General features: G+C 46.4%; 1 protein-coding gene across 2 annotated transcripts in view; it reads right to left on the bottom strand.

Annotated features, from left to right (window-relative positions):
* The window catches only part of ZMYND11 (zinc finger MYND-type containing 11), a 96,023-nt gene extending 95,283 nt beyond the window's left edge, over nt 1-740 (bottom strand). Inside the window, exon 1 of one of the 2 annotated variants that reach the window (XM_056114752.1) lies at nt 641-740. The gene's annotated coding sequence lies outside the window, so the exon portion shown is untranslated. Of the gene's footprint in view, nt 1-166; nt 187-640 lie in introns of those variants that run through there. The other variant, XM_056114751.1, reaches the window with a different exon arrangement.
* Between the last annotated feature and the right edge of the window lie 11,423 nt (nt 741-12,163).

Genomic DNA, 12,163 nt, shown 5'->3' with positions numbered 1-12,163 from the left:
CTTCCCTGGCCCTCGCAGGCCGCGCGCCGCCTGGGCCGCCCCGCCCGGCCGCCGCACGGCACACAAAGCTCCGGGCGGCTCGGGCCCGCGCCGAAGGCGGCGGCGCTCACTCCGCCCCGGCCGCGCCGCCCGCCAACAAAGCCCCGCCGCGCCCAGCGCCGCTCACCGTGACGCGCCGGGCCCCGCCGCGCCCGCCAGGCCGCCCCTCCCGCCGCGCCTCCGGGTCCCGGCCCGCGGGAAGGTGGGGGCCGCCGCCGCCCGCCCGCCCCGCGCCCGGCGCCGCGCGGCCCCCGGTCGCTCCGGCGCCCCCGGCCCGGAGCCGCGTCCCCCGGCCGCGCCGCTCCGCCAGCCCCGCGCCCCGGCCCGGCGCCGCGCTCCCCCGGCCGCCCCGGCCCGGCGGCCCGCTCTCCCTCCCGCGGCCGCACCCCCGGCGCGGAGCCCCGTTCTCCCACGGCGGCCCCCGCGCCCCGGCCCGTCCCCCAGGCCGCTCCCCGAGGCCGCTCCCGGGCCGGGCCCGTCCCCCGCCGCCGCCGCCGCCGCCCGGGCCTCGGGGCGCCATGTTGACGAGCCTCGGCCACCGAAGCTGCGCGCCGGGGAGCGCGGCCGGCGGCGGCGGCTGGCCGGGCCCTGCTGCACTTACGGCGTCTCCGCGCCGAGCCGGCCGGGCTGCGAGTTGGCCGCCGCCGCCGGGAAAGTTCGCGTCCGGGAGGCCGCAGCGCCGCTCACATGGCGGCGTGTGCGCGGGGCGGCCGCTCGCCCGGCCCGGCCTCCTCCGCCGCCGCCGCCGCCGCCGCCCCCGACTGACGGCGTGGCCGGGGGCGCGGGCTACCTCCCGGCGGCGGCCCCGCGATCCACACCCACCTGCCCTCAGTGCGGCGGCGCCCGACTCGGGCTCACATCTTCCGGCGCCTCCCGCGCCCCCTCGGCACCCGGGACGGCGACGTACGCGCGGCGCCGGACTCGCGGCGCACAAAGGTCCCGCGGCGCGGGGGGCCGTGGCCAGGCTCCTGCGCTCCCCGCTCGGCGCCTGCAGGCCGGGCCGCGTCCACGTCCGTGCGCACGCACCGCGCGCTCGGGCCGGCGCCGACCACCCATTTCCGAAGCCCACCCGGGCGGGGGCACCCCACCGGGACCCGAGGGCGGCCCGACGCGGGCTTTCCCGGGCGGCCCGCGCCGCACGCTTCTGCGCCCGACCCTTCTCCACCCGGAGCGGGCGAGAAGGCCTGTCCGCCGGATTCCTTACTAGGACTCTCCCGGGACGTATCGATAAGAAAATTCGGGAAAGGGACTGCCCGGGACCCGTCGGGTTTTCCAATCCGACGGTTTCCGTCACCGCGAGTCTCCGGAACTGACAACCGACTGACTTAGAGATGGGTGCTTCTTTGATCGGTGTCGAGTGCGCGCCGGCACACACACTCTCAGCCTTCAAAGGCAATCCAGACACCACAAAAACTCATTTTAAATCGTTTTAACTTGAAGGAAGAATGTATAGTAACGTAAATCCTGCACAGGTGCGGTGTGGCGCAGTGGTAACACACGTGCCTGGCCTGTAGATCAGACTTTGAGACTGGGCCTCAGAGGAAAGTCTCTCCAACAAAAATCAAGCACAGCCGTGTAGGGAAAATACCAACCCATACTTGGTTTAAGTGCTGGATTCTAGCAATCAATACCCTCAGCTAAATCATTTAGAATCATCTACAAATAGGAAGACTGCAGGGCTGCATTGGACGAAGAGATAATACAGAGGATAAAGCGCTTGTCCTGCATGCAGAGAACCTGTTCGGAATCTCTGGCACCACCGGCAGTGATCCCGGAGCACAGAGCCAAGGGAGATGGCAAAAAGAGCAATAGTAAAGTAGGGGAGTTGGAGCAATAGCACAGCAGGTAGGGCGTTTGCCTTGCACTGGCTGACCCGTTGATTCCAAGCATCTCATATGGTCCCCTGAGTCCCACCAGGGGTAATTTCTGAGTGCAGAGCCAGGAGTAACCCCTGTGCATCCCCGGGTGTGACCCAAAAAGCAAAATAAATAAAGTAGGACTCCCAAGTGCTCTTTATATTTCACGGAAATCACTCAAAACATTATACCTGCATAAAAGGATGTTTGCCTTATAGGAAAGTTTTAATATGATTCTCCATTTTAAAACAGTTCTAGGGAACGGGAAAGGTACCTCAGTGGTCTCCAGGGCACGTTTGTGTGCTGGAGTTCTGGTTTAAGCCAAAAGTGACCCCTGACCAGAGTTGCTAAACTGGAAGTAATCCCTGAGCATTGCACATTGTGGCAGAACAGGAACAAAAAACAGAAAAGTTTAGGTATTCCAATGTGTTTGTACTGATATTTTTTCTCATGCTAACTAATGTAAGTTAGATGGCCTATTGGTTTTGTCTAGAATAAAACCCGTGGCTCTATTTCCTCCTTCAAAACATTTTGTCTCATTTTCCTTCAACTGAGTGGATGTGGGGGGAGGGGACAAATGGTTTGGGGTGGGAGCTGGCTGGAAGCCCAGAAGCCCAAAATAGTTATTTGAATACAAGTTTCGATGCCATGAATCTATCTGCCAAATTGCCAAGAGAGTGCAAGGAGCTGAGGGAAGGAGGGAAGAGAGGGGAACGGGAAGAGTAGCCAGCTAATAGGAATGGTTTCAGAGAATTTGCAGCATACAGATAACTGCCCCATGTACACAACACTCTTGACTGTTCCTTAATCCCAACCCACACTCTATGATTAACACCTGACTTGATCAGCACATCACTTTTTTTTAGCTTCTGCTTTTAGAAAGACTATGTAACTACGGGGGCCGGAGTGACTGTACAGCGGGTAGGGCCTTTGCCTAGGTTGGATCCCTGGCATCCCATTTGGTCCCCCAGCACCGCCAGGAGTAATTACTGAGTGCAGAGCAAGGAGTAACCCCTGAATATCGCCGGGTTGTTTTTTTTTTTTTGTGACCTCCACCCAAAAAAAAATTATATAACTATTCAACAAATTGGTGTGAGAAATTGGTTTCTTTATAAAAGTAAGTAAAATCATGTATTTACCTTGTGCTGTACACTTAGAAATACAAAGGATAAGCCAGAGAGATAGCACAGGGATTGGGTTACCTGCCTTGCTTGCTGGAGTAGGTTTAATTCCTTTGCATCATTATCCCAATTCCCCCAGCATTACTGAGTGTAATCCTGGGGTACTCCCTCCTCAGCACTGCAAAATGTGTTTCTGGTGCTCCCTCAGAACCTGGCACAACTGAGTCCCACTGCACATTGAATGGTCAGACCAGGCTGGTCAAGTATTGCTCTGCGTGGCCCCAGGCCTGATCCAAAATACTCATAATAATGCAAATGACTAAATAATATGACTAAATATTATTGACTAAAAGAATAAATGTTAATGACTTAAAAAAACTTATAAAACTAAAAATGTAATAATTTAGTGTTCCCCTTTTTTGGAACACTGTGGCTTACAAAGTTTCATAATGCATTTATTACAAACCTACCATTAATATTCCAATACCGATCCCATCACGTGTGATTTTCCCCTTCACCATTGTCCTCATTTTTCCAAACACCTCCCTAAGCCTGTGCTCTTTGCAGGTACAAAATAATTTATTTTATATCGATTGTTGCAACTAATGGGCTAATGCAATTATTAAAAAAATACTTAAGTAGAAGAAACTTTTGTTATATCTCACCATGGGACATTAAGTCCTTGTTTGAGAGTTTACTAAGCTATTATTGCTAGTTGAGCCTTCAGTGCCAATGTTTTGTTTATTGAGCTTAGTTGGCATCCATGCTACTTTCCTATATAATTTGGTGTATTTGTACTAGGATGTCAGTGCTGTAGAGTTTGGAGGTGTTGCATGGCCGCCTCAGAACAGCCTGAGGTCTGGTGTACCTGAAATTTTTGGCAGTTTGGAATCTCTGCAGAGCTTGGTCGTGAGGCAGTGGAGCTGATAGCATGGCAGCAGATGTAGGGATGTGAATACCTAAAAACTATTATCCAAAATATAATATAATATAACATATCATATCATTTATATTATCCAAAATATAATAGAAAATATTGAGGACTATGTATGATTGAGGGCGAAGACTGTCTTAAAGCTGCAGGGAAGAAATTATGAAAGTAAAGAGTAACAGTTTGACTGTATAAAAGTTTATAAAACTTTGACACAAATATAGACCTAGGTTTTAAAATGCCCCTTACTGGGCATTGATTACTTGATCACTTGATATCCCATTACTCATTGATTTGCTCGAGCGGGTGCCAGTAATGTCTCCATTCATTCCTGTTATGTGCTAGCATAGCCCAATGGCATCTGCTCATTCTAGGAACACGAAGAGCCTCAAACCAATTGTTCAGGGTCTTGACGAAGAAGTCTGACCATCTTGCAAGTGGACATCCACGCGATCTTTTGATGTCCCGTAGAATCCAGTCGGTAATGACTCTAGTCCAGCGGTCATCTCTAAATCTCATTACTTGTCCAGCCCATCTGATCTTCAACGCGTTGGCAAACGAGACAGTGTCCCTGATTCCTGACCATCGACAGAGGTCAGAACTTTGGATTCTTTCTCTCATTTGAGTGAAGCGTGATACTCCGAGCATAGCTCTTTCGATTCCTCTTTGAGAGACCCGAATAGTGTTCTCATCCTGTTTTCGTAGGGCCCAGGTCTCTGAGGCGTATGTTAATGCAGGAAGAACAGTGGAATTGAAGAGATGCACTCAGAGCCAGAGGTTCTTCATCCTCTTATCTATTTCTTCAATGCTCTTGAAGGCATTCCAAGCTGCTTTCTTCCTCCTGCGCAACTCAGGTGCCAGGTCATTCGTCATGTTGACTTCTCGACCTAGGTACAAATAACTGTTGTATTCGGAGATGATCGTTACATTGAGAGTGAATGGAATGTCAGGAACAAGACTGTTTCTCATGAACATTGTCTTTGTGAGATTCAGCTGTAATCTGACCTTTCCACACTCAAGGTCAAAGTTGGTCAACATTTGTGCCGCTTGGCTGATGTTTAGTGTTATTAGAATGGTGTCATCAGCAAAGCAGAGGTGGTGTAGTTGCCACCCATCTATCTTCACTCCCATTCCTCCCCATTCCAGTTGTCACATGACATTCTCGAGAGTGGCACTGCAGAGTTTCGGAGAAATGGTATCACCCTGCCAAACCCCTCTCTTAATATGGATGATCACTTCCTTGTAGAATGGTGAGATCCTGGTTGTGAATCTATAACACAGCTCACAGATGAGCCTAATATGTTGAGTTTGTATGCCCTGTTTGGCTAGGGATTGGATGACCGCTTCAGTCTCAACAGAATCTAAGGCCTTCTTTAAATTAACGAACATTAGACAGAGCAGCATCTTGAACTCCCAAGAAACCTCAGTGAGCTTGGTTATCGTGTGGATATGGTTGATCGTGCTGAATCCTTTGCAGAACCCGGCTTGCTCACATGGTTGTCCTTCATCTAGTGTTCTGCCAATCCTATTCTGGATGAGTCGAGTGAACAGCTTGTAGATGACAGACAACAGGCAGATTGGGCGATAGTTGCCAATGTCATGGATGTCTCCCTTCTTGTACAGTCCTGCTGGTTTTCCATTGGGACAGAACCTTGCATTCAGACAGGTAGCATGTGAAGAGATACTGGGGACTGGAGAGATAGTATAGTGGTAGGGTGCTTGCCTTGCATGCAGTTGACCTGGGTTCAATCCCTGGCATCAACTACCAGCAGTAAGTAACCCTTGAGTGCAAAGCCAGGAGTAAACTCTGAGAACTGCTGGGTGACTCCACCCTCATCAAATGCCCATTACAAGGCTTTGTCAAAATACCATTAAAACCCACATGCCAGAAAAAAAAAAAGAGGACAAAGATCATGCACAATTTGTGAGAAAATATACACTACTAATCAACACTGATGAATTTGTAATTCACTTTTTTTTTTTTGGCTTTTTGGGTGACATCCTGCGAGGTACAGAGCGATGCACACGGAAATACACAGGGGTTACTCCTGGCTCTGCACTCAGGAATTACTCCTGGCGGTGCTCAGGGGACCACATGTGATGTTGGGAATTGAACCCGGGTCGACCATGTGCAAGGCAAATGCCCTACCCGCTGTACTATCGCTCCAGCTCCTGTAATTAACTATTAATAAAATGACACAAACACACAACACTTCTTTTCTCTGAATAGAAGAATTTGCCTTTGATGTTAATGAATGTTATCGGAGGTTAGTGGAATGGATAAACACACCTAATAGGAAATTTAATTGGTATTAATGTTACTTTTTTTTGTGGGGCATACCCGGTGTGCTCAGGGATTACTCCTAGCTCTGCGCTCAGGGAACACTCCTGGCAAGCTCAGGGGATCATAAAGTGTGCCAAAAATTGATCAACTGTGAGCAAAGCAAACACCCTGCTCTCTGTAAACTGTATCTCCAGTCCCTGACTTAGTATTAATGCTGTTAAAATACCTAAAACCTTAAAAGTATTTGTATGTTTAACCCTAAAAGTTCCCATTTTAAAATCTTTTCTAAAGATGTTATCAGAGGTCTGGGGATGTGGTTCAGTGGTACAGCACTTGCCTTGCATATGTGAGACCCTGGGTTCAATTTTCAGCAGCCACACGTTTCACTGAGCTTAGCTTGTAGTGACCTCCAAGCACTGATCCAGAAGTAACCACCAGATATGCTTACCCACCTCATTCCCAATAAAAAGAGATGTCATCAGAAACACTGGGTGGTAGGGAATATATGGACAAATTGTTCATGCTGCTTCACCACTTACAATCCTTTGGTGAGGTGGGGTTGGAAAGACAGTGCAGAGATTATGCTGTGCATGCAGCCATCCCCAATTTGGTCCACAGCATCACTAGGTCCCCCTTCGGGAGGTGCAACCCTGGAGATTCTTTTAGCACCACTGGGGTGACATTGTAATCCATGGCATTATAGGACCAGTCCATTGAATCTCTGACCCAGTTGGCCACGAATCTCTGGGAGGGGTCTCCAAGCCTCATAAGCACTGCTCAAAGACAAACAAGCAAACAAACCAAAACACTGATGATGGATGATGTAGTTCAGCACAGAGTACTTTCCCCATATGCATAAGGTCTCGGATCCAATGCCTTGGGTCCTGCTTTATCTGGCCCCTGCCTGCCTTCCCTAATTTACTTCATCATGTATTTTATTCCTCCTTCACCGTCCTTGTTCCATTTCAGAGGAGACTACGAAGTCTCCTCCTCCCAAAGCATCCTTCAGGAAACTGTTCAGGTGTCACTTTTTCAAAAGAATCTTCCTTCCAATATACATTGGTCTTCTCTGGATTTTTTTTCTGTAGGACACAAGATTATTTGTAATAATGTATATACCCTACTGACAATAGGAATGGCTGTTCAGTAACACTCCTAAGTATCAAATAAATACAGTTCAATGGAAGAATAACACAAAAATTGGTGGACTCGCCTGTAATCAAAGATCAGTCGATTAAAGCTTCATTTTTAAATAACAGCAGCTCTATCACTCAAATATCATAGTCCTTAACAAACATTAACTAACATTTCATGTTAAAAGATATTGTTATGTTAGATAGATAAGGTATGACAAATAAATGATACTTGAGTATAATGATCTCCCAAGATCTGAGAGGATCAATGTGAAAAGATATGTGTGTGTTTGTGTATGTGTGTGTCAGGAATAGATAGAGAATGACTGAAATATATAAATGCCTGGAGACATATATTAGGGTGATAGTTTTCAAGCATATTTATGCACTTCTCTCTTTTCCCTTTACTTATGCATGCAGGAGGTCCCTAAGATGATAATAATAACAATGTACATAAAAGGTAACTAAGCAGTAAGTTGCTGAAGTTCCAAATGGAAACATTTTCCCCTTTCCAGAGTCCTACATATATTTGGTTGTGTTCCTTACTGGGGTTCTCACATCAGGTTGCAGCGCTGACCGGGGATTGGGCCCTTTATTTTTCAGTACTCACACAAACCTGGTTGTGGTGCATTTAGGTATCTTCCACCACCCCACATTCAGCACAGCGCTTTTTTTTTTCTTCCAGGGCCTCTCACATGTAAGGCAAGCACATGTTCTACTGCTGAGCCACATCCCTACTGTAGTGCTACTGGAGATCACGTGTGGTCCTGTGCAGCACTGATAGCAGAGCTGCCAGGGTAAGGAAGGAAGCATCAAAGATTGAACTCTTGGTCTTACTTATCAGGCACTTTAGTCACTGATCCCACTTGGTTCCCCAAATAGGATCATTATCTTGCTTGTTTGTTTTGATTTTTGGACCACAGACAGCTCGGCCAGGGGCTACATCTCAGCTCAGTGGCAGATATGAAACATGTAGTTCAGCTTTGGAGCTATCTCCCATGGCTTATATAGGACATTTTAAATCTGCAGTTAAACAGTAGATTTGTGACAAATTTACTTTTCCCCATTTTGGGGGACTGGCACACCTGATGTTCAGGGGTTATCCCTGGCTCTACACTCAGGAATCACTGCTGACGGATGCCAGGGAATGAACTGGGGCAGGCCGCATGTAAGGCAAGCACCTTATCTGCTATACAATCTCTCTGGCCGCTTTTCCTCCACTTTTACCACATTTAGAAAGAACAGTATAGCAGAGAACTAAACTTTGTGACTTATGGTGGGAACTAGAGATAAAATTGTAGGAGAGAGAGCAGGTTTTTGACTGTCCAGGATTAAGCACTCTTCAAATCTTCTGAATTCAGAAATAGTTAACAAATTAATAAGTAAGGTGAGGTTCATCACCGTATGTGTATTTGTGTTTTAATAGGGGCCACTCCCAGTGGAGCTTGGGATATTACTGGGATATTTCTTGTGATAGCTTACTAGAGCACATCTTGTGATGTGCTAGAGCATATGCCTTCTGTCCCAGCACTCAGAGAGATCCCAAGGCTGGAAGTAACCAGTGAGCTCCAAATAAGCTCAAAAGCTCAAGTAAGCTTTATGCATGTGGTACCAAATTCCAAATAAGCTAGAGATATAAAATGGTGGTAAGGCATTGCTTTGCATGTGACCTTCTCCAGTTCAATCCTTGGCAGCAGATGTTCTCGCCAACACCACTGAAAGTAATCCTTGAACACAGAGCCAGGAGTGCTCCCTGAGATCTGCTGGGTTTGGCCCAACCCCCCATATTTTAATTGAAAAAATATATAAAATTAACATGGATATGGCTTCTATTTTATTAAAAATTGTAAGATTATGCAAAGAAAGAAAAGGTTCACAGTGCATGTTTCTTTGGGTTTTCAGGTATTTTGTTTTTAAATTTTTGTGTATAATCAGAGAACAAAAATATTATCTATACTAACCTAAGAAGTTAGGTTAACCTAAGAAGTTAACCAGTCATTCCCTATGTATGGAAGAACACCATAGAAGTATTCTTTTTCTTGAAAGAATATATGTTTTTCAGATAACTAGCAATGAGGTTAATTATATACAATCTTATTTTCCACTGATTAATGTGCAGGATTTGTCCCACAATCTATACCTAGATCACACCTCAAAAAATCACCAAAATACATGGGGCTGGAGATAGAGCACAGCAGATAGGACGTTTGCCTTGCACGCAGTCGACCCGGGTTCTACTCCCAACATCCCATATGGTCCCCTGAGCACTGCCAGGAGTAACCCCTGTGCATCGCCGGGTGTGACCCAAAAAGCAAAAAAAAAAAAAAAAAATCACCAAAATACAATTAAGTCAATGAAGTTTATAAAAATAAATGTAAAGCTAATGTTGGGAGTAGTCTCAGAAAAAGCTCACCACAAGCAAATGTTTCTAGTCCAGAGAGATAGCATTGAGCTGGAGCACAAGCTTTGCATGTGGGAGGCCCAGGTTCAATTCCCAACCATCAGAAGTGACCGCCCCCCCCCCTCCCCAGAGAAAGTATAAAATCAGCTTGAAGTGCCTTGTGGTATCTGATAATAAAGAAGTGATGAAAAATTGGGGAGCTGGGCACTGGGCATGTAGCCTCAGTCCAACTAACTCCCAACCACTATCAGTTATAATCTCAAAAACAATAACAACAACAAAGGTAGAGAAGGTTTATAAATGTGTTTATTATCAAGGACTAGACTTTACCTAACATAAAGTGAATCTAAACAATTATTACTCCTATACTTACTTTGTTGCTGGAGCGATAGATAGCACAGCAGGTAGGGCTCTTGCCTTGCACGTGGCCAACCCAGCTGACCCAGGTTCAATTCCTCTGCCCCTCTTGGAGAGTCCAGCAAGCTACCGAGAGTATCTCACCCGCATGGCAAAGCCTGGCAAGCTACCTGTGACGTATTTGATATGCCAAACACAGTAACAAGTGTCACAATGGAGATGTTACTGGGCCCGCTCAAGCAAATTGATGAACAACAGGAGGACAGTGACAATGACAATGACAGTGACAGTTACTTTGTTGCCATTACAGCAAGGCAATGATATCTCCCCTGGATATTCCTTGAAAACTGAGGGAGAGGAGATGTGTCCATCAGAAACTGCACCTGTAATATCTTCAAGAAACCCCACTTTGAAATTCACCATCTGAAAAGAAGAGAATCAAGAGGCAAAAATCTGTCTCTATATACAGTCTGGGGTGGGGGGACTGGAGAAATAGTACAGCGGATAGATATTCATCTTTTATGTGACTAACCCAGGCATGATCCACCAGCACTGGATATGATCCTCCGAGCCCCATCAGGAGAAATTCCTGAGCACAGAACCAGAAATAAACTTTAAGAACTGCTGGGTGTGGCGAATATGTCTTGCAATGAAAGCTATTACCAAAATCAGTTAAAATATAGTATAGGGTATTTTGAAATACTTTACATGAATTTAAGTTGAACAATATAGGTGGTGGAAAGGTTCAATGGTGGTGGGATTGATGTTGGAATATTGAATGTGATAAATTAATGTGAACAACCTTATGAAAATAAAATTTAAAAAAAGAATAGTATGTACAAGACTTGAAGGTGGTGGGGAAATGTGTTGAGGCCACAACTTGTGGTGCTCAGAGCATGGAACCAAGATTGGTCTCATACAAGGCAAATGCCTTAACCCCTGATGTATCTCTCAGACCTATGTGATTTCAGGGAAATTATCTCTTATAAAAACATCATTTTCATTCATTTGCCATTAGAGATACTTCCAGAGAAGAAATTATGGTGCTAAAACTCACATTTGCAAGAATATGTGGCCTCAATGAATGTTTTTCCCTATATATCCTAGAATCCCACCACACATGCATACACAAATTTACATATGATGAGCCACAATTTAATTAAGTAGGCTGACCACTTACAGAGCATAGTGTGATAATGTTTCAAATATCAATAAGGATTACTACTTTGATTTTACAAACTTTCTTTGATTGCATTCTGTAAAACTCTGGCTTCGGATTGAATTTTCTCAGCCTTTAGTATTAGATATTGGCATTTCTCCATCTTAAAATAGCATTATAATATAAAGATTTCAGTTAGGGTTACTTAGTTTCTAAGTGCCCAATAGCCTATGCTTTTGAAACCAGGATGTATAATTCCTTTCATGCAATAGTAATTTTCATATATTGACCTTGCCATCCTTTGTGCATGCCTCAACTTGAGACACCACCCATATATATTTTTTTTAATTTTTATTAGTGAGACACCATGAGGTATAGTTGTAGACTTACAAATTTTTGTGCTTGGGTTTCAATTATACAATGATCAAATACCCATCCCTCCACCAGTGCCCATTTCCCACCACCACGGGTCCCAGTATCCCTCCCCCCTCCATCCCCCCCATCCCACCCTGCCTCTGTGGCAGGGCATTCCCTTTTGTTCTCTCTCTCTTATTGGGTGCTGTGGTTTTCAAAAGAGGCAATGGGTGACAATCATGTTTAGTCTATAGTCTACTTTCAGCATGCTTCTCCCATCCTGGGAGGATCCTCCCAACAACCTTTATTTGGTGCTCCCTTCTCTATCTGAGCTCCCTTTCCCCCTAGCATGTTGACACCCATATTTTAATTTAAAAAAAAATCCTTCCCAGTACAGACTGAATGTAACCCAAGGTTATTGCTGGGAGACGTTGGGCACTTCTCTGGGAGTGAGATGAGGTAACTGTGAAGCTTAGGTTTACCGAATAACACCCATCACAATGCTCCCCATTTCCTCAGTATTCATCT

This window comes from Sorex fumeus, unplaced genomic scaffold (genome assembly GCF_029834395.1).
Source record: "Sorex fumeus unplaced genomic scaffold, SorFum_2.1 ptg000026l, whole genome shotgun sequence".
NCBI classification, from domain to species: Eukaryota; Metazoa; Chordata; class Mammalia; order Eulipotyphla; family Soricidae; genus Sorex; species Sorex fumeus.
This window is presented reverse-complemented; position numbering and strand designations above follow the sequence as displayed.